The sequence below is a fragment of the Armigeres subalbatus genome, chromosome 2, assembly GCF_024139115.2.
Source record: "Armigeres subalbatus isolate Guangzhou_Male chromosome 2, GZ_Asu_2, whole genome shotgun sequence".
Classification (NCBI taxonomy): Eukaryota; Metazoa; Arthropoda; class Insecta; order Diptera; family Culicidae; genus Armigeres; species Armigeres subalbatus.
Genome location: NC_085140.1, coordinates 195,140,695 through 195,162,670, shown reverse-complemented (window position 1 = coordinate 195,162,670; position 21,976 = coordinate 195,140,695). Strand labels below are relative to the sequence as shown.

General features: G+C 41.5%; 1 pseudogene; it reads right to left on the bottom strand.

The window, feature by feature from the left end:
• The window catches only part of LOC134209472 (tyrosine-protein phosphatase non-receptor type 61F-like), a 90,650-nt pseudogene that overhangs the window by 43,879 nt on the left and 24,795 nt on the right, over nt 1-21,976 (bottom strand).

Below are 21,976 nucleotides of genomic sequence, written 5' to 3'. Positions count from 1 at the left end.
AATTATTTACCCTCAAGGCTCCTTATGGAGAATTTTTTTAAAGGTTTCTTCGTTTTCTGTTGATAATCCTGTAAAATACCACCAGAGTTATTCAAAAACATCGCATAAAAACATTATAAAATAACTTCTTTTGAGAATCATCTTCCTTATTTTTCAACGGCTTTCTGCGGGAAGCACTTATTAAAAATAAAGCAACTGCATCCAAATCCAAAATCGAAGAACATTTTTATGTTTTTAATTGGTGAATAAAACCCTTATTCGTTCCTAGATGAATGTTATGAAAGCAATATAAAATGTTTCAACACTATGAAAGCATTCTGACGAAAAGAGCTGTGAAAGAAATAACCAATCAGATACTGAAGCAAGTATCTCAGAATGACAAAGAAATTGACAAAGGTGAAAAATTGGTGTTCACGTCCTTCAATAGAGCATGATGTGTGATGTTTTAGAATGAATTGAAAATGGCAAAACAAGGGCGTCCCTCTCAACTTATAACATTTTGTTTAAAAGAATGCTTAAGAGCAGAGCATAAAATATTCACTTTCATGAAGCACAGTCGCTCCGAGTTTTGACAATCGTGTTTGGATTATTCAAAACATAGAATGACTTACTTCCAGTTTTAACTTCTTCCATGAACTCATTCAGTTGATTATCATTACCATCATCATTGTAAGGCGTTCAGTTTATACGATTATTCATAATAATTTAGTGATTTTCAAATAACATACTCACTGGACCCATATTCATTCTGAAAATTGACGGTGCAGAGTCCGAATATGAATATGTTTAGAAGTTGAAGTGACAAAAGAAGGCCGATGGGCAGCTTCATAAAAAAAATAATCGAATATTTAAAAAAGTATAATACATGCCATTTAATAAGGGCTTGGATATATCCGAAAAATAATGTTAAAAAGCCTTCAAAACGTAAGTTTTGTTCTCAACAACAACATTTGCCAACAACAAAAAATAAAGCCCATCAAAATGACTCAAAAACTTATTTTCAAATAAACGTCTCAGATTCAAGCATTTTATTTATTAAAATTTTCACCTAAATCTAAATCCGCGCCAACCAATGCGCGAAACCCTAAAAATCGAATTCTGTGAATCTGCGCCAATCCATGAAAAACTGTGAAATCCCGCGTAGTCGTAAAAAACTCTGTTATTACGAAACTACGAACTTTTGGAATTGGTCATTTTACGGATGTTCCAGATCTTCCGAAGGACCGTTTCTGGAACATTTTGGAACTATCCAGAAAACTTTCACTAGTAATTGCACCCACAATTCGCCAGGATGGCTGTACTAAGGCGAAAAATTGGCAAAGCTCTTGGGTGAATCTTTTAGAATTGGCCATTTTACGGATACTTCCGGATCTTCCAGAGGTCTTTCACATGATCGCTCAAGGGATAAAAATTGCCGAGAAAATGACGGGGTACAAGATAGCAAACACAGAGCACATATTTGCAAGCAATTTAATGTTTCATAACGCGAATCTCGAAAATAAGTTGCCAAATTGAGAAGCCTAAACAGTACCTCTTTAGTACAGGTTCCCCGAGGGCTAGAGAGGTCAATTTTTTTAAATTAATCACCCCATGGGCTTATTCTAGAAACCTATAGCTCTCTTATGTTGCCTAAAGAACGAAAATCGGTTGAAATTTGAGTTTTTGTGATCGTGATAAAATCTTGGGTCCAAATGGACCCCAATGCACAATGTGTCACTTTTATTGTGGCGCCGCTCCTAGATGTCGCTGGAAGCTGATTTTCTCAGAGCATCATAGTTTCCAAAAGTTAGGAAGAGGCAGAATTTTTCTCGTTGCGTTACAAAGTTACAGCTACAGTGTTTTTTTTTTCTTCCTAAGCAATGGAGGGGGAATCTGCTCAACAGACATCCTGGGTTGTCCAGGAAGTGCGGGGTTAGGGATCACCTCCAACAGCAAATGAGGGAGGCAGGACTACATCCCCGACCCGCTAAACCGTTTCCATTGCAGCAGGGACTTTGTCCAAGGGCTTGACGACCCCTCCCCATGGCCACTGCGAGTTAAACCGGGACCATCGTCCCTAACCCCTAATCCCAAGGCGTCAAGCGCCCCGCGCCGAGGAGGGGCTTGGCCAGGGGGGTGAACTAATGGGCTAGGCCTTTAACCCAAATCATGAGCTCGGCCTTTCACGCCTGTGGGATACCTGGGCACCCCCCACAGTAATTGTCCTTACCGCGTCATGCTGGGTTCTGGCGTGGTGGACGTCTTTTCCCGAGCAACTCGTAGGACCAAAATGGAAAACCAAGGCAATTCTTCAACTAGTGGTAGTAGTGTAGGCGACAACCCCTTCGCAAGAGTTGGGTTGTTCAGGTCTCCGCCTAGGAGGCCAGAGGCAATAGTCGGCAGCTCAGTGCGCAGAGCCAGCGTGGGTCACTCAACCTTCCTCTCGGCTAGAAAAACGCCGGTAGGGGTTATTGACAGCCCATGGCTTGTGGAGGCGATGAACCGCAAACGCGATGGGCTGGCCTTCGAGGTGGCGACGGAACAGCTGGACGCCATCATTGACTTTGCGTCATCGAAGCATATCAGCAAGGACCTCAAGAGGAGCTTGCACAAACTTCGAAAGTCGATGCTGGACGCCAAGCTGGAGAGGGCGGTCGGACGGCCAAGTGTAAACCCGTGAAATCGGTGGAGTCGAGGTCTACCCAGACTGAGGCCCAAGGATTCGCGGATTCCGGGCAAGGTCGAATCGACCGAAGGCGTGCCAGCGAAGACGGTGGTGCCAAAGTCTACCCAGACTGAGGCTCAAGCATTTGCGGGTGTATTGTTGGGGGTGACTGCCCAACGGAGCAGACACAAAAACGGGGAGACAGTCTTCCAGGGGATGAGCTCCTGGGGCCGCTCCAAACGCGGAGGGTTACTACCCGAACAAGGGTAGTGGGGCTGGAAGTTGAACCCCGGCCAGGTACCTAAAACCGGGGAGGAAGGACCTGGAAAGTCCGGTCCACTTAGGAAAGACGGTGGCAGGTTACGGCAGGCTGAAAGTTCTCAGCCGCACCAGACCAGGGAAATAGAGGGGATGACGCCTCCTGGACCCTGGTCAAGAACAAACAAGAGGAAACCGAAGACGTCAAGGGCCGAAAAAGGCCCAGGCGAATGAGGGTAGAAAGAAGTTCAGGGTAGGCGCCCATCGCTCCAGGGGCGATGCCCCAGTCATCACGGCGGACGAGGCTGGGTACTGGATGTTTTGAAGGCGATGAGGAGTGACGTCAAGCTCGGTGAACTTCGGCGCCGACGTACGTCGAATAAGACGTACCCGGATGGCGAGATGATCCTCGAGCTGAAGCGGGGCGTCTGCAAAGGGCGCCGCCTACAAGAAGTTGGCGGAGGAAGTCCGGCGAGACGGTCAAGGTGAGGGCAATTTCACGACGGAGGTGAATCTAAGGGTTAAAGACCTGGACGAGATCACCGGAAGTCGAAGAGCTCGTCACGGCACTGCGGCGACAGTGTGAAGTGGAGACGCCCACCGCAGCCGTTCGGCTACGGAAAGGTCCGCAGGGACGCAGGTGCGCTTGGTTCGGCTATCTGCAGCGGACGCCCAAGGTAGTTAAGTTAGGGATGCGCCGTGGGGTGGTACGGTATACCCTGTGGGCGGCTACGAGCAACCCGAAGTTTCACTTCATGCCTGGAACCGGGGCACAAGCAATGGGACTGCAAAGGCCCTGACAGAAGCAAGCAATCTGCCGACGCTGCGGATTGAGGGACATAAGGCACAATGCTGCACGAACCCTTCCAATTGTTTGATTTGTTCCAGCAAAGCTGTGAACAGCAAGCACCCTATGGGGGTCTGATGTGCCCGGCGTTTAAGCTGCGCTGCAAAATCAAAGTGCAGGTAACGCAGCTGGCTTGCTCGGCCTCGCCCGAGTGTTTGGTGTGCGCAGGTTTAGAGGAAACGGCAGAACACGTGTTGTTCCGTGTGCTCACGTTTTCGTGCAATGCGTGACCCACATGTTTATGGTCTGGACACTACCCCGGACAACCTAGTTCGGAGGATGTGTAAAGATGAAGTTGGCTGAACGCTGCCGTTTTGTCGGCTATCGCCCAAATCGTCTCGGAGCTGGCATAAGGTGGTGCGTGGACTCAAGGATGGCTAGTTCAGGCGCAAATAAGAGGTGGTCCAAGGGATCGGAGTCGGCTTCATGGGTCATACCGGTGGTCATGCTCTGTGGTCGAACTCGATCCTTTTATCGAACAAGTGGTCGCGCGAAGAACAACATGGTACCGTCGCTTTCACGGCGTCGGTCAATCGGGCGGGTTCCGAGCCCGAGGACGGAAAGGGGTCCTCGTCAAGGCTGGGGCAGGCGTAGGCACCGCGTCGGCAAGTCCCTCTGTGTGCTGGCGAATAGGCCCTATCGCAGAAAGGTCAATTTGGGGTGCACGCGGCATCATCTTGATACCAGTCGTGCAGAGGGAAGCAGGCGCAAAGTCGACCCTTCCCACCTTCCGAGGACATAGGGCCACCTGGAAAGCCGGCAACGCGCTGGCACGATACCATGGTGTTCTTCTAAAAAAGCTAGTTACTATGTTCGGTGCTGCAAGGACACGCAGCTAACCTCGAGGGTGCGTTGTGCCCTGGCCCCCCTTTGAAGCATTACTTTCTGGTTGTACCGAAGGGACTATGGGCTTGGCGGCAATGGAAACGGTTTAGCGGGTCGGGGATGTAGTCCTGTCTCCCACGGTTATCCCTAACCCAGCACTTCCTGGTCAACCCAGGATGTCTGTTGAGCAGATTCCCCCTCCCCCCTCCATTGTTTAGGAAGAAAAAAAAAACCGTTTCCTTTGCCGCCAAGCCCATAGTTCCTTCGGTACAACCAGAAAGTAATGCTTCAAAGGGGGGCCAGGGCACAACGCACCCTCGAGGTTAGCTGCGTGTCCTTGCAGCATCGAACTTCGTTACTCGCTTTTTTAGAAGAACACCATGGTATCGTGCCAGCGCATTACCGGCTTTCCAGGTGGCCTTACCACGCCCTATGTCTTCGGAAGGTGGGAAGGGTCGACTTCGCGCCTGCTTCCCTCTGCACGACAGGTATCAAGAATGATGATGCCGCGTGCACCCCAAATTGACCTTTCTGCGATAGGGCCTATTCGCCAGCACACAGAGGGACTTGCCGACGCGGTGCCTACGCCTGCCCTAGCCTTGACGAGGAACCCTTTCCGTCCTTCCTCGGCCTGAACCCGCCTGGAGTTGCCCGACGCCGCGAAAGCGACGATACCATGTTGTTCTTCGCGCGACCACTTGTTCGATAAAAGGATCGAGTTCGACCACAGAGCATGACCACCGGTATGACCCATGAAGCCGACTCTTGGACCACCTCTTATTTGCGCCTGAACTAGCCATCCTTGAGTCACGCGCCACCTTCTATGTAGCTCCGAGACGATTTGGGCGATAGCCGATAAAACGGCGTTCCAGCCAACTTCATCTTTACACATCCTCCGAACTAGGTTGTCCGGGGTAGTGTCCAGACCACATGTGGCAAGCATGTGGTCACGCATTGCGCGAAAACGTGAGCACACGAACAACACGTGTTCCGCCGTTTTCTCTAAACCTGCGCACACCAAACACTCGGGCGAGGCCGAGCAAGCCAGCTGCGTTACCTGAACTGTGATTTTGCAGCACGCTTAAACGCCGGGCACATTGAACCCCCCATGGGGTGCTTGCTGTTCACAGCTTTGCTGGAACAAATCAAACAATTGGGAGAGTTCGTGCAGCATTGTGCCTTATGTCCCTCCAATCCGCAGCGTCGGCAGAGATTGCTTCTGTCAGGGCCTTTGCAGTCCCATTGCTTGTGGCCCGGTTCCAGGCACTTGAAGCAAACTTCGGGTTGCTCGTATATGCCCACAGGGAATACCGACCATCCCACCTTGACGCTCCCTAACTTAACTACCTTGGAGGCGTCCGCTGCAGATAGCCGAACCAGTGCTACCTGCGTCCCTGCCGGAACTTTCCATAGCCGAACGGCTGCGGTGGGCGTCTTCACTTCACACCGTCGCCGCAGTGCCGTGACGAGCTCTTCGACTTCGGTGATCTCGTCCAGGTCTTTAACCCTTAGATTCACCTCCGTCGTGAGTGCCCTCACCTTGACCGTCTCGCCTAGGACCTCCTCCGCCAACTTCTTGTAGGCGGCGCCCTTTTGCGAGACGCCCCGCTTCAGCTCGAGGATCATCTCGCCCATCCGGGTACGTCTTATTCGACGTACGTCGGCGCCGAGTTCACCGAGCTTGACGTCACTCCTCATCGCCTTCAAGACGTCCGAGTACTTAGCCTCGTCCGCCGTGATGACTAGGGCATCGCCCCTGGAGCGATTGGCGCCTACCCTAGACTTCTTGCTACCCGCATTCGCCTGGGCTTTCTTTTCGGCCCTTGACGTCTTCGGTTTCCTCTTGTTCTTGACCAGGGTCCAGGAGGCGTCATCCCTATAGATGTCGTAAAATAGTAACTAATCGATTACTCTCGATTCTTATCGATTATTGAATCGATTAATCGTTGGGTAGTAATCGATTAAAAATTAATCGATTATCACAACGATGAATCGATTTATCGAAGTAATCGCTTAATTTGCGACATTCTTATGATGTCGTAAAATCCCGATTAATCGATTAGTAACTAATCGATTACTGTTGATTCTTCTCGATTATTGAATCGATTAGTCGTTGGGTAATAATCGATTCAAAATTAATCGATTATCACAACGATTAATCGATTAATCGAAATAATCGATTAATTTGCGACATCTCTAGTCATCCCCCTCTATTTCCCTGGTCTGGTGCGGCTGAGAGCTCTCAGCCTGCCGTAACCCCTTACCACCGCCTTTACTGGGACTTTACTGGGTTTTGGAGGTACCCGGCCGGGGTTCAGCTTCCCAGCCCTTGTCCCTACCCTTGTTCGGGGTTGTAACCCTTCGCGTTTTGGAGCGGCCTGGTTATTTATATCGCTTGTAAACACTTTCCTTCCCACGACTTTTTTCAAAGATTTCAAAAGGAAGGAATCACCTTCGAGAAAAATGCTAGATCAAAAGTTATTTGGCATCGCAAAAAATAGTGGAAAACAAAATCAATAGTTACATTTTTTTAAGCAGTCGCTTAAAAATATAAACTTGGCCTCTTAGTTTTATTTATTCTGTAATAAATCTGAAACAAAATCCTCGCAAAAATTCAAAACGGTCATTTAAATGGTCACCAAATCCGTAAAAATCGCGAAATCCGCGTGTTAGTAAAAATATGTTCTTGTTAAACTGCCTGCTGATATTTGCGCCTCCCTATCAATAGCGCTCTCCCTGTTGGGGTCTTCAGACCTAAAATGAATGATTGGTGTCCATTAGGAGTGTCGCTTAAGTCATCTGCTAACCATTTCGAAAAGCGTTAAAAAGATAATTCGATAAACACTATGAAAATTTTGGTTCCTGTTTTCTTAAAATAATTTTATTTTGCACGAAGTTGCTAAGCCTAATTTAAATGTTGACCATATTTTGCCTATCTCAACCTTTGCACAAACGTTGACCATGACAATGTTACCGAAAAAGTATTCCACTCGATAGAAAACCTGCGTCGTTGATTCAACCTTGCTCGTTTAGGTTTTCCAAAAATACAACGCAACTGAATAAAAAATCTGCGAGAACCCAAGGTCAACGCCAATCGTTTGAATTTTTGATTAACATTAATTATTGATTGATGTAATTATTGATTAACATTAATAAGAGATCATAGTTTTTCTTTTACGTTAATTTTCGCAGGACTATTTACTCACTGGTGAGACAACCACCGACAACCAGCGAGTAATATAGTATCGACATGCTATCGTTATGATTTTTCTTACCTTGACCATATTGGCATTGATGTAGTCAGTCTCGCCTCGCTTCAACACGATTCGTGAATGGTCATAAGGTGACACGTCCCGATACCTGTTCAGTCGCCTGTTGTCCAACTTCTTCGATTCATTTGTGGAAAAATCTTTCGACCGTGCTTCCTGTTCGCTCTTCTCCCGGATTTCCTGGAAAAAATAAGAAGAAAAAGTATGAACACAAATAGAACATTAAATTTCGACATCGGTTGTTGCTGAGCTGAGCTAGAAGCTTATGTGGAATATATAAACAGTTTGAGCAGTAATCGTTTGCTAATTGGGATACGACTGCATTCCAATTTAATCGAAAGACGTTACGATCATTTTAACAACCATTTGTTGAACTATGGAAATCTTTACCGTCAATCAAAGATATGTTAACCTGTCAAGAAAAAAATTGAAAAAAAAGTTGAAACAACATATTTCGATCCAATCAGTATAATACCCCTTACTAAATGGCATCACAACTAAAAACCCCAACCAGCAAATGATCGCTGTACAAACAAATTCGAACCGAAGTGCTAATGTGCTTGTACATATATTTAGAACGGGAGAACAATAACATTTGAATAAAGCGCGAAAACTGAAAGTTTAGCAAATGGCAAGTGTCAATTCAATCAAAATTAGATTGAGGATATTCCGTTAGCATGTAGTGGCCTAGATGGTTTCGTTTTGTTTGCTACATCAATGTTTTCGCTATTGCTTGGAACGGTATCGTTAGTACGACCACAGAAGCCTCGTCATATTTCGATGGAAAGCGAGCTGTACCGTACGTAGGTACTTATGGTGGAGAACGGCGATGACGACAAGCATTTTTTCGAATACAGCAGAGGAAAACAAATGAGACGCTTGAGTTGTTCGTTTCAATGCATTAGCTACACATAGCTACTAGAACTCGTTAAACAGAAAAGCGATGTTTGGTATACCTGGTATCGTATACGAGTATCAACCAACGGGAGACTTGTTATTCACTATTTTAAATTCAAATTCAATTTACAGGGCTGGTAGTGATCAATGCCGTTCAAAATAGTGACTTTAGTGACCAACGCTGACGAAAAAAGAGACCAAATAGTGACTTTCGGTTGTAGAAAAAGTGACCAAATAGTGACTTTTGGATAAAATTAATAACTAGATAGTGTATTACAAGTTGCTACATTAAATTATGTTTATTATTTAAACTAAGATTTTGCAGCAAGATCTACACTGCCGCTAACCGCAAGTCGAGCACATCTGTATATGGGCCTCCATATACAGATGTGCTCGACTTGCTGTTAGCGGCAGTACAGCATTGTGAAAATGTGAGTTTCGAAATTACTGGTAAAACTAGAAATGGAACTTCTTATGATAATAAGCAGGAAATTAAAAAAATAAAAAGTCTTTCCAGAGAATTTCTAATAATGATTAACATTGATAGCTATGCATAACATATAACATATAACATATAACTATAACTAACATAGTAATACAGCGGTTTAATAACAAATTCTTGAAGATTCAGTGCAGCGCTCTAGCCAGTGCCTCACCACCGCACAATGGTCGGAACCCGTGATTTGATGAACTTAATTGTTTTGTGCCCAAACGTCTGATGTGATCTAAATAGTGTCTTCAGAGAAAAAAATCACAAAAATATTGCCCATATTTGAGTGGATTTTATTTTTCAATAGTACCTACTATTGAAAAAGTTGAAAATCTAACTTTTTTCATGAACGTGATAAAAGAAAAGTTTCTTCGGCAAAGTTTTAGATCTAGCAAAAATATGACATTTTGCTATAAAAACTTTTTTCCTACGATGAATACTTTTGGAGCTATAAGCGTTTTTTATGGAAACTCCCTTAAATTCAGAATTTTTAGTATAACTTTTTTTCTAAACAAAACTCAGATTTGCGATGTTCTACAAAAATGTGAGCACTAAAAAACTACGCGTTTTGATAAATATAAAACTTTGCTACGACAACTATATCAAAAGTTATGAAACTTTTAAAGTCAATTTTACACTGATTTCAATTGCGTATAGGGGAGAAGGTGGCAAACCGAATCACAATGTCAAGTACTATTCTGAAAGTTCAGACTTCATACTATAAAGTAGTGAAAGTTTCGTGAGTGCCAATTCATAAACGAAGAATTGGCGTAATTCAAAAGTAAGGAGTTTTCTTTAGAAAAATACACTATTTTTCAAAAAGATGCGTATAGGGGATGCGTACACCGGGACACAATATTAGGCACATTTTAGAAAGTTTTCATTCTATAGTTTATAGGTGTGAATGTTTGGTGAGTGCCAATTTACACATAAATAACTAGAATTGTAACAACAGTGTCTCACCTTTGACAACTTGTGCTTATTCTGCGTCTCGTATGAGGTGAAGCGTTTCGAATGAAGTGACAATTGTCGATACCTCCCATCTGAAATACACGGTCGTTTTACGTGAGTTGTGTCGAAATCGACAATTCTTGGGCCATTCGAGACGCAGAACAAGCACATCTACTTCGTTAATTTCATATGCATATATGGGTATATACGTACATCGAAGAAGTTATGACCTTTCTCGACCTATACTGCCGTCATACGCATATTTGTCCCATGTTTGCTGGGATTCCCTATGTACATGGGACAATTATGCGTAGAACGGCAGTATAGCGGTTAGATGTTTGACTGCAATGTCGATATGGCGGGTTCATTTGGCGGTCTAGTCAAATAAATTTTCTTATGGCATAAGAGTACTATTAAGCTAGTTTCTTGGATATACAAATGCATAAATAGTAGATTGGTATAGAATCCTGGAAATTGGTAAATATGAAATTACTTAATAAACATTGTATAAGTAGTTATGTGTAGTGGTGGATGTCACAGAAGAAGACAGGGAGAGAGATGGCAAACATTGTCGAATAGTTATGTGATAGCTTGTGCTGCAGTGCTGCAGTAGTGATAGCTATTTCGTGGGTGCTACTTAAGTGAATAATTATGTTAAATATTTATATATTTTTAAGCCACATTTATTAAATTGTCTATTGGAAGACAGATGGCGCTTCAACTTTCTTGTGAAAATAATATTGATATCATTGATTTTTTAGTCAATGGGAGATCAACAACATCCCATCTTCCAGGGCCGGATTTAGCCGGAAGGGGGCCCCGGGGCCGACAGCTTGTGGGGGCTCCAAAATGTACAAAAAAAGTTAGTTTTGATACATAATATTTGTGGGGGCCCGGGTCCATGGACCTCCCGCCCCCCTTCTAAATCTGGCCCTGCTTCCGTATATGCATATAAAATTACGGAGAAGAGTATAATAATGTCCTGTGGGGGAGAAAAGGTTTAAAAAATGTGCGTGTCAAGCTGAGCCGAGATCTAGCTGACAGTGCAAGCCAATTCTCTAAGGCAACATAACAACGCAGAACAAAATTTGGCCTTTCAGGTGGCGCACACTTTGATTGTTATTTTCTTGTTTTAAATTTATTTGTTGTCTGACGACAGTATTCATTTAATTTTATGCATTTCGAGGGCTCCCTCTCAGGTACTGTCGAAGCCGACCCTAGTGGTTTGTGTGTGAATTGGCACTCACTGAACCATCCCACCTTCAAACCATAAAGTAAAAACTTTCTAAAATGTGCCTGATATTGTGTCCCGGTGTGCCACCCTCTCCCTTCTACGCATCTTATTGAAAAATAGTGCATTTTTCTAAAGAAAACTCCATATTTTTGAATTACGCCAATTCTTCGTTTATGAAATGACACTCACGAAACTTTCACTACTTTATAGTATGAAGTCTGAACTTTCAGAATAGTACTTGACATTGTGATTCGGTTTGCCACCTTCTCCCCTATACGCAATTGAAATCAGTGTGAAATTGACTTTAAAAGTTTCATAACTTTTGATATAGTTGTCGTAGCAAAGTTTTATATTTATCAAAACGCGTAGTTTTTTAGTGCTCACATTTTGTAGAACATCACAAATCTGAGTTTTGTTTAGAAAAAAGTTATACCAAAAATTCTAAATTTAAGGGAGTTTCCATAAAAACGCTCATATCTCCAAAAGTATTCATCGCAGGAAAAAGTTTCTATAGCAAAATGTCATAATTTTGCTAGATCTACAACTTTGCCGAAGAAACTTTTTTTTATCACGTTCGTGAAAAAAGTTAGATTTTCAACTTTTTCAATAGTAGGTACTATTGAAAAATAAAATCCACTCAAATATGGGCAATATTTTTGTGATTTTTTTCTCTGAAGACACTATTTAGATCACATCAGACGTTTGGGCACAAAACAATTAAGTTCATCAAATCACGGGTTCCGACCATTGTGCGGTGGTGAGGCACTGGCTAGAGCGCTGCACTGGGTCATTACCAAGATTTGGGAGGAAAAAGTTTTGCAGCAGGAGTGGATGGAGGGTGTCGTGTGTACCATCTACAAAAATGGCGATAAGCTGGATTGTAGCAACTACCACGCAATTATATTGCTGAACGCCGCCTACAAGGTTCTCTCCCAAATTTTATGCCGCCGACTAACACCAATTGCAAGATAGTTCGTGGGGCAGTACCAGGCAGGATTTATGGGTGAACGCTCCACCACGGACCAGGTGTTCGCTATTCGCCAAGTACTGCAGAAGTGCCGCGAATACAACGTGCTCACACATCATCTATTCATCGACTTTAAATCCGCATATGGTACAATCGATCGGGACCAGCTATGGCAGCTAATGCACGAAAACGGATTTCCGGATAAACTGACACGGTTGATCAAGGCGACGATGGATCGGGTGATGTGCGTAGTTCGAGTTTCAGGGGCATTCTCGGGTCCCTTCGAAACCCGCAGAGGGTTACGGCAAGGTGATGGTCTTTCGTGTCTGCTATTCAACATCGCTTTGGAAGGGGTAATACGAAGAGCAGGGATTAACACGAGTGGTACAGTTTTCGATAAGTCCATCCAGCTATTTGGCTTCGCCGACGACATTGATATTATGGCACGTAACTTTGAGAAGATGGAGGAAGCCTACATCAGACTGAAGAGGGAAGCTAAGCGGATCGGACTAGTCATCAACACGTCGAAAACGAAGTACATGATAGGAAGAGGTTCAAGAGAAGACAATGTGAGCCACCCACCGCGAGTTGGCATCGGTGGTGACGAAATCGAGGTGGTAGAAGAATTTGTGTACTTGGGCTCACTGGTGACTGCCGAAAATGATACCAATAGAGAAATTCGGAGACGTATAGGAAATCGTACATACTTTGGACTCCACAAGACGCTCCGATCGAATAGAGTTCGCCGCCGTACTAAACTGACAATCTACAAAACGCTCATTAGACCGGTAGTCCTCTACGGACACGAGACCTGGACGATGCTCGTGGAGGACCAACGTGCACTCGGAGTTTTCGAAAGGAAAGTGCTGCGTACCATCTATGGTGGGGTGCAGATGGCGGACGGTACGTGGAGGAGGCGAATGAACCACGAGTTGCATCAGCTGTTAGGAGAACCATCCATCGTTCACACCGCGAAAATCGGACGACTGCGGTGGGCCGGGCACGTAGCCAGAATGTCGGACAATAACCCGGTGAAAATGGTTCTCGACAACGATCCGACGGGCACAAGAAGGCGAGGTGCGCAGCGGGCAAGGTGGATCGATCAGGTGGAAGATGACTTGCGGACCCTCCGTAGACTGCGTGGCTGGCGACGTGTAGCCATGGACCGAGCCGAATGGAGAAGACTCTTATATACCGCACATGCCACTTCGGCCTTAGTCTGAATAAATAAAGTAAAATTAGTCTGAATAAATAAATAATAATTTGATTGAACGAAAACTGATTTCCGGGTCAACTGATACGGTTGATCAAGGCGACGATGGATCGGGTGATGTGCGTAGTTCGAGTTTCAGTGGCATTCTCGAGTCCCTTCGAAACGCGCAGAGGGTTACGGCAAGGTGATGGTCTTTCGTGTCTGCTATTCAACATCGATTTGGAGGGAATAATACAAAGGGGAGGGATTGACACGAGTGGCACGATTTTCACGAAGTCCGTCCAGCTATTTGGGTAACTTTGAGAGGATGGAGGAAGCCTACATCAAACTGAAAAGCGAAGCTAAACGGATTGGACTAGTCATCAACACGTCGAAGACGAAGTACATGATAGAAAGAGGCTCAAGAGAGGATAACATAAGTCACCCACCACGAGTTTGTATTGGTGGTGACGAAATCAGTTGAAATCAAATCAAATCAGGTTGAAGGCAAGGTGGATCGATCAGGTGGAGGAGGATTTGCGGACCCTCCGCAGACTGCGTGTTTGGCGACGGGCAGCCATTAATCAAGCTGAAAGGAGAAGAAGTGTACTGCACAGGCCGCTCCGACTTTAGTCTGGAAAAAAAAAATTCTTTAACTTATTAAAGATCAACTTTCGAAAGTTGACATCAAATAAAAGAAAGAATCGAATAAACGAGTAAACATTTTTGCCCGGAAAGGGTCAATTGTTTTTACCTTTCTCGTATACTAAGTATATGTAAATGCTCGCAATCGACATGGAACGGGGTCTAGTTGTTTTCTATTGAAAATTGACCCGATCGGCCATAAAGTTTCGGAATTATTGATACAACAAGTTTTTTGCCAAAGCGTCCCCTCTTGGTGGAAAAATATCAAAATCGATTTTTCTCAAGAATGTTTGCAATGTATTTAAATCACCGCAAATAGCTATGAATTGATGGAAATAGTGAAATTATTCCCCCTAAAGTGCTATTTTGAAAATTATTTTGAGCTTTTTAGTGGAATGTCTTCACTTGTCATAAGACGAGTTTGTACCTTCCCATTGGATTCCACCACTTGATTGTACCTTGACAGATACGTATTTAGACCTCAGCAGTAAGGTCGTCTTCAGTGGCTCGTACTGTACGAGACATTGAAGACGACCTTACTGTTAAGGTCGAAATACTTATCTGTCAAGGTACAATCAAGTGGTGGAATTAAATGGGAAGGTAAAAACTCGTCTTATGACAAGTTCTCTAAAGTGTTTTTCTCATTTTTATAATGCACGAGAGAGGCACCACCAACGCTAGGTAGGTGCATCAATCTGGGTTTTTTACGTTGTGCATCTCTCAATATTTTAGCTTCCATCTTCTCCGCAAACTTCTTGTCACTCATTCCTTGTTTCCTGATGTTTATTTTTTTCTCATTCTATGTTTAGTTCTTGAGACTTATAGCCTGTTCAGATTACACCATTAATGACATAATAATTGGCGTTTCAGAGTAAATACGCTTTATGATGTCATTATTTACGTAATATTCCATACATTTTGCGCTGTCAAAAGATACCCGCTAAAAAGAGTCGTGAAGAATTTATTACGAACAATTATTACGAGAGAGCTTTCGTTCTAACTGGGATGCAGGGAGAAATTCAACAAAACAAAACTGTGACGCTTGTCGCTTGACGCTCTCTTTGCCAGAGAGAAAATTCTCTCTGTTTTCATTTCGTTTCGTAGTTGACAGTCATGCTCTTTCTGTCGCAGCAGGGTCGAATGTATGTTAGATGGAAATCTTCTGAGCGCTGAAGAATAACTCGGATTGTGATGGGTTTGAGGAAAGCATTTTATATGATGAAAAATACTTATTATACTTATTCAACATGAATTGTTTAAAAAACAGATGCTCTCTAGAATTAACATGAAGTATTTAACTTAAACCTAGATTTAATAGAACAAATCGAATAAATTTTCAAAGTTCAAGGGCTAATGCGGAAGACAATTTAAAACGTAGGAATGGTTGTAAAACGAATATATTTGATGAATAAACATGATTTCATAAATTGTATCAATTCTGCTCCTTGAATGGCTTAATATACTTTGGATTTCAACATTTTACACGTGGGACAACTGTACGATTTGAATGGGATGTATATATGAAGTAGAATAACCTTAAATAAAACATGGATTGGTAATGCATTAATTCATCCAAAATCCAGTTTAAATTATATCACATTCACACGATTCGATTTTGTTAGAAGCTGTATCATTGATTGTCGAGTAGAACGCAATGGTTCAGTTTCCATTTGAAAAAAAATTAAATTGCTGAGTTGCCCTTCATACATGGAGATACTGGTGGAAATACATTTTAGTTCGATAATATTTCTTGAAAATTGGTCCAATCGTCCTTTTTTTTTATTTGTGAGAATTCCCAAAAGTATCTAAATTTTTCTATCAAATCTCCGTTCGATCATAGTACAGAATCAAAATACTTTTTAAACTTAAAAATAAATTGAGGAATAGTCTGATTCCCCGAAGAACGGCGCACCCAACTAATGAATTATCATTATCCTTAATGGGGGCTTCAATTATCCTCCGAAAACCCCTTTCATATTTTTTTTATATTTTTTTTTTCGTAGAAACTTTGTTCAGAAAAAAATGTTCGATTGTCGCCACACAAATGCTTGATTTCGCAAATTAAATTTTAAAACTCTCCTTGAATTCAACCCTGTATTAGCGTGCAAATGAGCAAACATGGAAACGTCAAGATATATTATCTTGCTGCAGTCTGAACACTTCGTAATAATTGGATACCCTCTCACTTAACAAAGTCATAAATAGCCCAATCTGAATAGGCTATTATTTTACCATGACGACCAGCTATTCCGGGTGTAGTGAATTGATATCGGTTTGTTTGGTTGGTTTTTTGTTAAACATCCAGATTATATTATGGCATTGTACCTAATTATATATGCCAATGTTCTATTAATCCTTATGCTGGTTTCCGACTAAGCACTGTTCATTAATCTAAAACACTTCTCCAGTACAGGGTGACAGTACTAGTACCATGTGATAGAATCAAGATGTTAGCAACGAATGACGGGTGTGAGTTGTTTGCCTGAAACTGAACATAATTGCCCACACCCGACTACGGTCAGTAAAAGTCTCCAAAAAACTTGAGTCGTTTTGAAAATAATATCGATCAAGCATCTTCTTTAGGAATCTACAAGCTGCAACGAAATACTATTGACTTTTTCTCGGAGATTTCTCCAGAAACCTTCCGACACGTAGGTGGCATGTTGCTTTCCATCATCACTACTTGCTACTTTCAAAGAATTCTGACCATTTTCATATATTTTGACGAGGTCTTAGTTCCTGATAGTACACGGACGATGTAATGCATGTAGTACATGGTTTAATAAAATGAATATCTGGTGAGGTTTTTCCCGAATTGTTGTATAATTTCAAGAAATTCACGACTTTTTCCCGCATTTCCCAACTAACTGGCCACTTCGCAAAGGGTAGTTTAGAAAGTATGTAATAATCTAAATAGTAATAAAATAGAAAAAAAAGCCTCTCTTTTGGACATACGACCTATTTTCAAAACAATTGAGATTTGTGCTCGTTATATTTTTGTACGAATTTGCACACAATTTTCGGAAGACACTCAGAACATGATCCGGAATCGTGGTGGTACACTTACCCCTTTGTGTATATATCCCGAACAAAATGGTATTAGAAAGCGAGCATACAAGAGAGACAACAATGTCTACAAATCTTGGTTACGCGAAACATTCGACAAACTGACAACAACTTGCCGTTTATAGCGGCTATGGAGGCATAATTATGCGCGAATAATTTAATTGCGTAATAATTGATGTTATAAGAAAGATGCCAATAGCCTGATGTTTTAGAACAATAAAATTTGAAGTGGTTCTTCAACAATAAAGTCGAACAATGTGTACCAGTGTACTTTACCCCTTTCAAATGAACTTTGTTGAAGTACCATTTTACATGGAATCGCTCATCGATCATTGCAACAATATGCTGCTCCTCGAGAAAAGATGCATGTTCATGTGTACAATTAAGCACTTACGCAGAACAATTGAGTACACGATAACCGTTTCTTGTTAATAATAATAAATACCTACAGCGAAAGTCTAAAATAAATCCCTCCAAGAAGTAGGTAATGTGACTATTTCATGAAAGTTCCCCGGCACACACGCGAGCATGAAAGATTCCGACAAAACGCAGACAATAAATTCCTGCAAACCTTCGTGCCATGATGCCTTGGCCCGTATTGTACAGATACTAACTGAACCGATGTATCTGGTCAACCAACAACAATCCGACCAGACGCAAGCCCACGGAGCGTGTAACAAAAAAAAATGTAATGCAATTCGATTACAGAAACATGCATTTTGCCTGGTCGCGCGAGCAAGCTCTGCTGCCTCCACTACAACTACATTCACTTTGTTGCAAACCCTAGTGCTGCGGCACCACAAAACGGCGATCCCCAGAAGAATTACGACAGCCCGTGACTAATTTTTCCTCGAACTTGTTTATCCCTCCGTGACACTGGCCTCTCTCCCTCAGTTCCTAAAGATACCAAATGATCTCTTTCTTCGATTGTCTTTACGATGCATGAAGGGTACTTAAATATACCATCATCCTTCTATATAACTAACCTAATATTAGGGTATATGTTCCATTATTTATAACATGCTCCCATATCAATAACATTCACTTGATCCATGTGACTAACATAATCTTCACTTTTTTCGGATATGTCTCAATGTATTATACATTGGTTTATACAATTTTAGGTGGACTATTATATTAGTTATTTAGAAATAGCATTGGAAACGATTATTTTTTGTTGAAAGTTACCAAAATATCGGTATTAAAAAAAAAAACGAAAAATGGCATTTTTAATGCTTGCGGGAGATTTGATCCCCATATTGGGAGGCATTGATCTCTCTATGTGCTAAATATGTTTAGGTTCTTTCAAGTTTAACGAAAGGCCTAATTGGTTATTTTCAAAATTATAATAGGGGAAATGACGGCTTAGACTTGTCAGGGAGGTTTTTGTTAGCATTAGCATTAGCATTGTTACGGTGTAATTCGTAGATTGGACACTAGTGATACTCATGTTTTACTTTTGAGATCCTTATCTAGAATGCTATCAGAAATCAAGAAGGTGAGTGGTCCTTATTTTACTCTTAAACAAAAATAACAAAAGCATGAGGATTACTACTCCTGGCCACGCCCATCTTCCTCAGGGAGAGGAAGGAAGTGTTGATGTGGTACTTACTTAACGAGAGGCCACCCTCAGCATGGTCTTGCTTTGTAGCCGCGCATTTTACCGCACGGCTAAGGAGGGCCCCTCAATCTAATCGCGTGCGAGAATAAAATGTTTTGGTATTGAGTAAGGCATGTATTTTGGTTATCGAATAGAGTAACAATGACAAATAGAATACCAGTGGTCCCCAGCATACTTATTATCAAGGGCCGCACAGAAGTTTTGAGCTGTTGAAGCGTGCCGCTTGGATAATTTGTTTTTAGTTCATACATACTGCATGCAACTAAACATTTTATTCATGTGAAACTTTTAAAATATGTACTTGTAAGAACATTTCATTCTACAGGTTTTGTCACCGTGGCTAACTTCTAGTCTATAGTACCGTGTTTGCAGTAGAGGACAAGAGAAATTTTTTTACCGCCATGGATGGGCAACGTATTTTCTGAAGATAGGGTAACCGGCGGTAATGTTGGCCCTGGATGTAACATTGGCTCATCACGCAAATTAATCAATATTTCAGCGATAATACGTCGATTTGTAGAGATATTAATCACTGCTTCTTTAGAGAAGTGTATCAAACATATATCTGCTTCATAACTCTAGATTTATACACTTCATAAACTATTAAAAGCAATTATCTTGCGTGAAAAATCACTTTGACTCGGTTTTTTAGCAGCCATGTTTCGTTGACTTATGCAGGCTGGCTGTGTTAAAGTTTTTCTTTTGCCCCATAAAAGAGTTTTCTGAATGAACATACCTGCTTTCGCACATCAGATGAATGGATAACAACCACACTATGTCAGCTATCATTTTATTTCACAATTTCCATCAGTATAGCGACATAAATAACCAAAACTTTTTTGGACAATTTGTAGATGATGATTTGTAGCACTACGTTAGTATAGGTGAAACTCTGAAATCAAAACATTCTCACCAATAACCCGTACTGGAGAAAATGACCGAAAGCTGCAGATAGAATATCCGATGCTTGCGATTAGGTTGCCAAGAATTTTTGTAAAAACAGGTTAAGTTTCATTCGCAAATTACATACGGCTAAACTCAACCCACACCAAGCCTCTAGTAATGCTTCATGTATGGTAGGGTTCTAAAATTTATAAAGTCCTTAACGCTCAGACAAGAACCTTCCCACAACCTAAAACGTCATGTTGTTTGTAGATGGGCCCTCATGATGCTTTTCTCGAATCACGATATAATCGCTTTCATTCGCAGAACATACCAAAAATAATTGCCTACCTTACGGCTTCCAAACACGATTCAAGCAAGAGCGATTCAAGCATCAACCTTTCGTGGTTCGATACACCATTTTCTTCATAATTTCGCAAATAAATGATTCAATTAGTGTAAGAATATTTAGTTTTATCATCTTTCGCACGAATCCTACAAACATTTTCTCATTTAATAATGGAAAGATACAATGGATCGTATGTTTCATTAGATAAACTTTCAACGTCATTTCATGGGAATAATTTCAAGTCAAATTACTTGACAAATACCTTCATCATAATTTAGATTTATTATTGCTTGCAAAAAATATTTTGATCTGTAAAATGATACCGAAAAAGTATTCTTTCAACTCGGGAAGTTGAAACACGTGAGAGTTTTGAGAGGATTCACAACAGCTGATCTATATAGAGAGGAGTGGAATCAAACGCACGTACCAATAATGAAATTTCAATGCAGGCAGAGTTAAAAACAAGCATCCAATAATTGTATTTAAGAATAATTGTGTAATAATATCAGGTAGTTGGCACAGTTATAACTGTTTATGCACAGTACAAAGCAAGGAATTGCCTAAAGTTTTACATTTTTTTTTAATCTTTGATGGCCCTCCACTTGCCCCCGTACATAGTTTAAGCAAGTCGATTTATCATTTTGATATTTAGAATTCTATATTGTTTCAATTTTTTTTATATACTAATTATTTTACTCCATGTACGTCCATCATTACCTTAATTTTATATACACAGGATTTTGTTTTTACACGATTTTTTTTCGCTCGTATTTTTGATCGTGTGACTTCAATTTGTCACCAAACTCTTCGCAACATGTTTCAAAAAATCCAGAATAAATCAAAGAAAAATCGCATGATAATTAATATGCGTTAAACATTTAGGATGAGTGGAAAATTGAGAAAATGTAAATCGCGTAAAAACAAAATCCAGTGTATAGATATTCATTATTATTTAAGCGCTCAAGATAGATGTCCTAATTTGATTAATTTCAAACATTCTCTCTTGAAAGTCGTTAAGTTGGTTTCTATTTTTAATTGTGTCGGTAAATTGTTGAATATTTTGAATCCTTTAAAAAATAATGAGTTCTGTACAACAACATAGAGAATTTGGGAAGTCTAAAATCCGATGCTCTTCTTGTGTAGTATCCGTGTACATCCGAACCATATCTAACATTTTCGGTCAAGTAATCTGGAGTCATTCTGTTCTTAATTTTAAATACCAACACCATTGTGCTGTATAGCACTCTTTGTTCAACTGATAACCATTGCAAGCATTCTCTCATGAAAGTTACTGGCGTCATCCGATCGCACTCAAGAATGAGTCTCATAGCTTTGTTCTGAATTAACTGCATTCTTCGTTTCTGTTGTTTGTTTGCTAAGAATAGAATAGATGCACAATATTCAAAGTGTGGAGCAATAACTGATTTATACAGCATAAGTTTGTTCTCGATGGTCAAATCAACATTAACTCGGCAAAGAACCCTGAATTTCTGTGCTGCCTTTCTAATTGTGTAGTCTACATGATCTTTAAAGTTCAATTTTTCATCCACCATTACACCAAGGTATTTAGTTACTTCAACACGTTCTATATCTTCACCATCAATACTTATTGATTCTTCGCTGTCAGTTTTCCTTTGATTTCTGATTATCATGTATTTAGTTTTCTTCACATTCAACATCAATTTCTTTTCCTTAAGCCATTCTACCATCCTGTTCAGCTCTGGTCTAGGTAAACTATATGCTTCTTGAATGCTATCAGCTATCACGAACAACACTGCATCGTCCGCGAACAGGTTCACTTCAGCAACGGTAAGCGTTTCTTTTATGTCATTCATATAC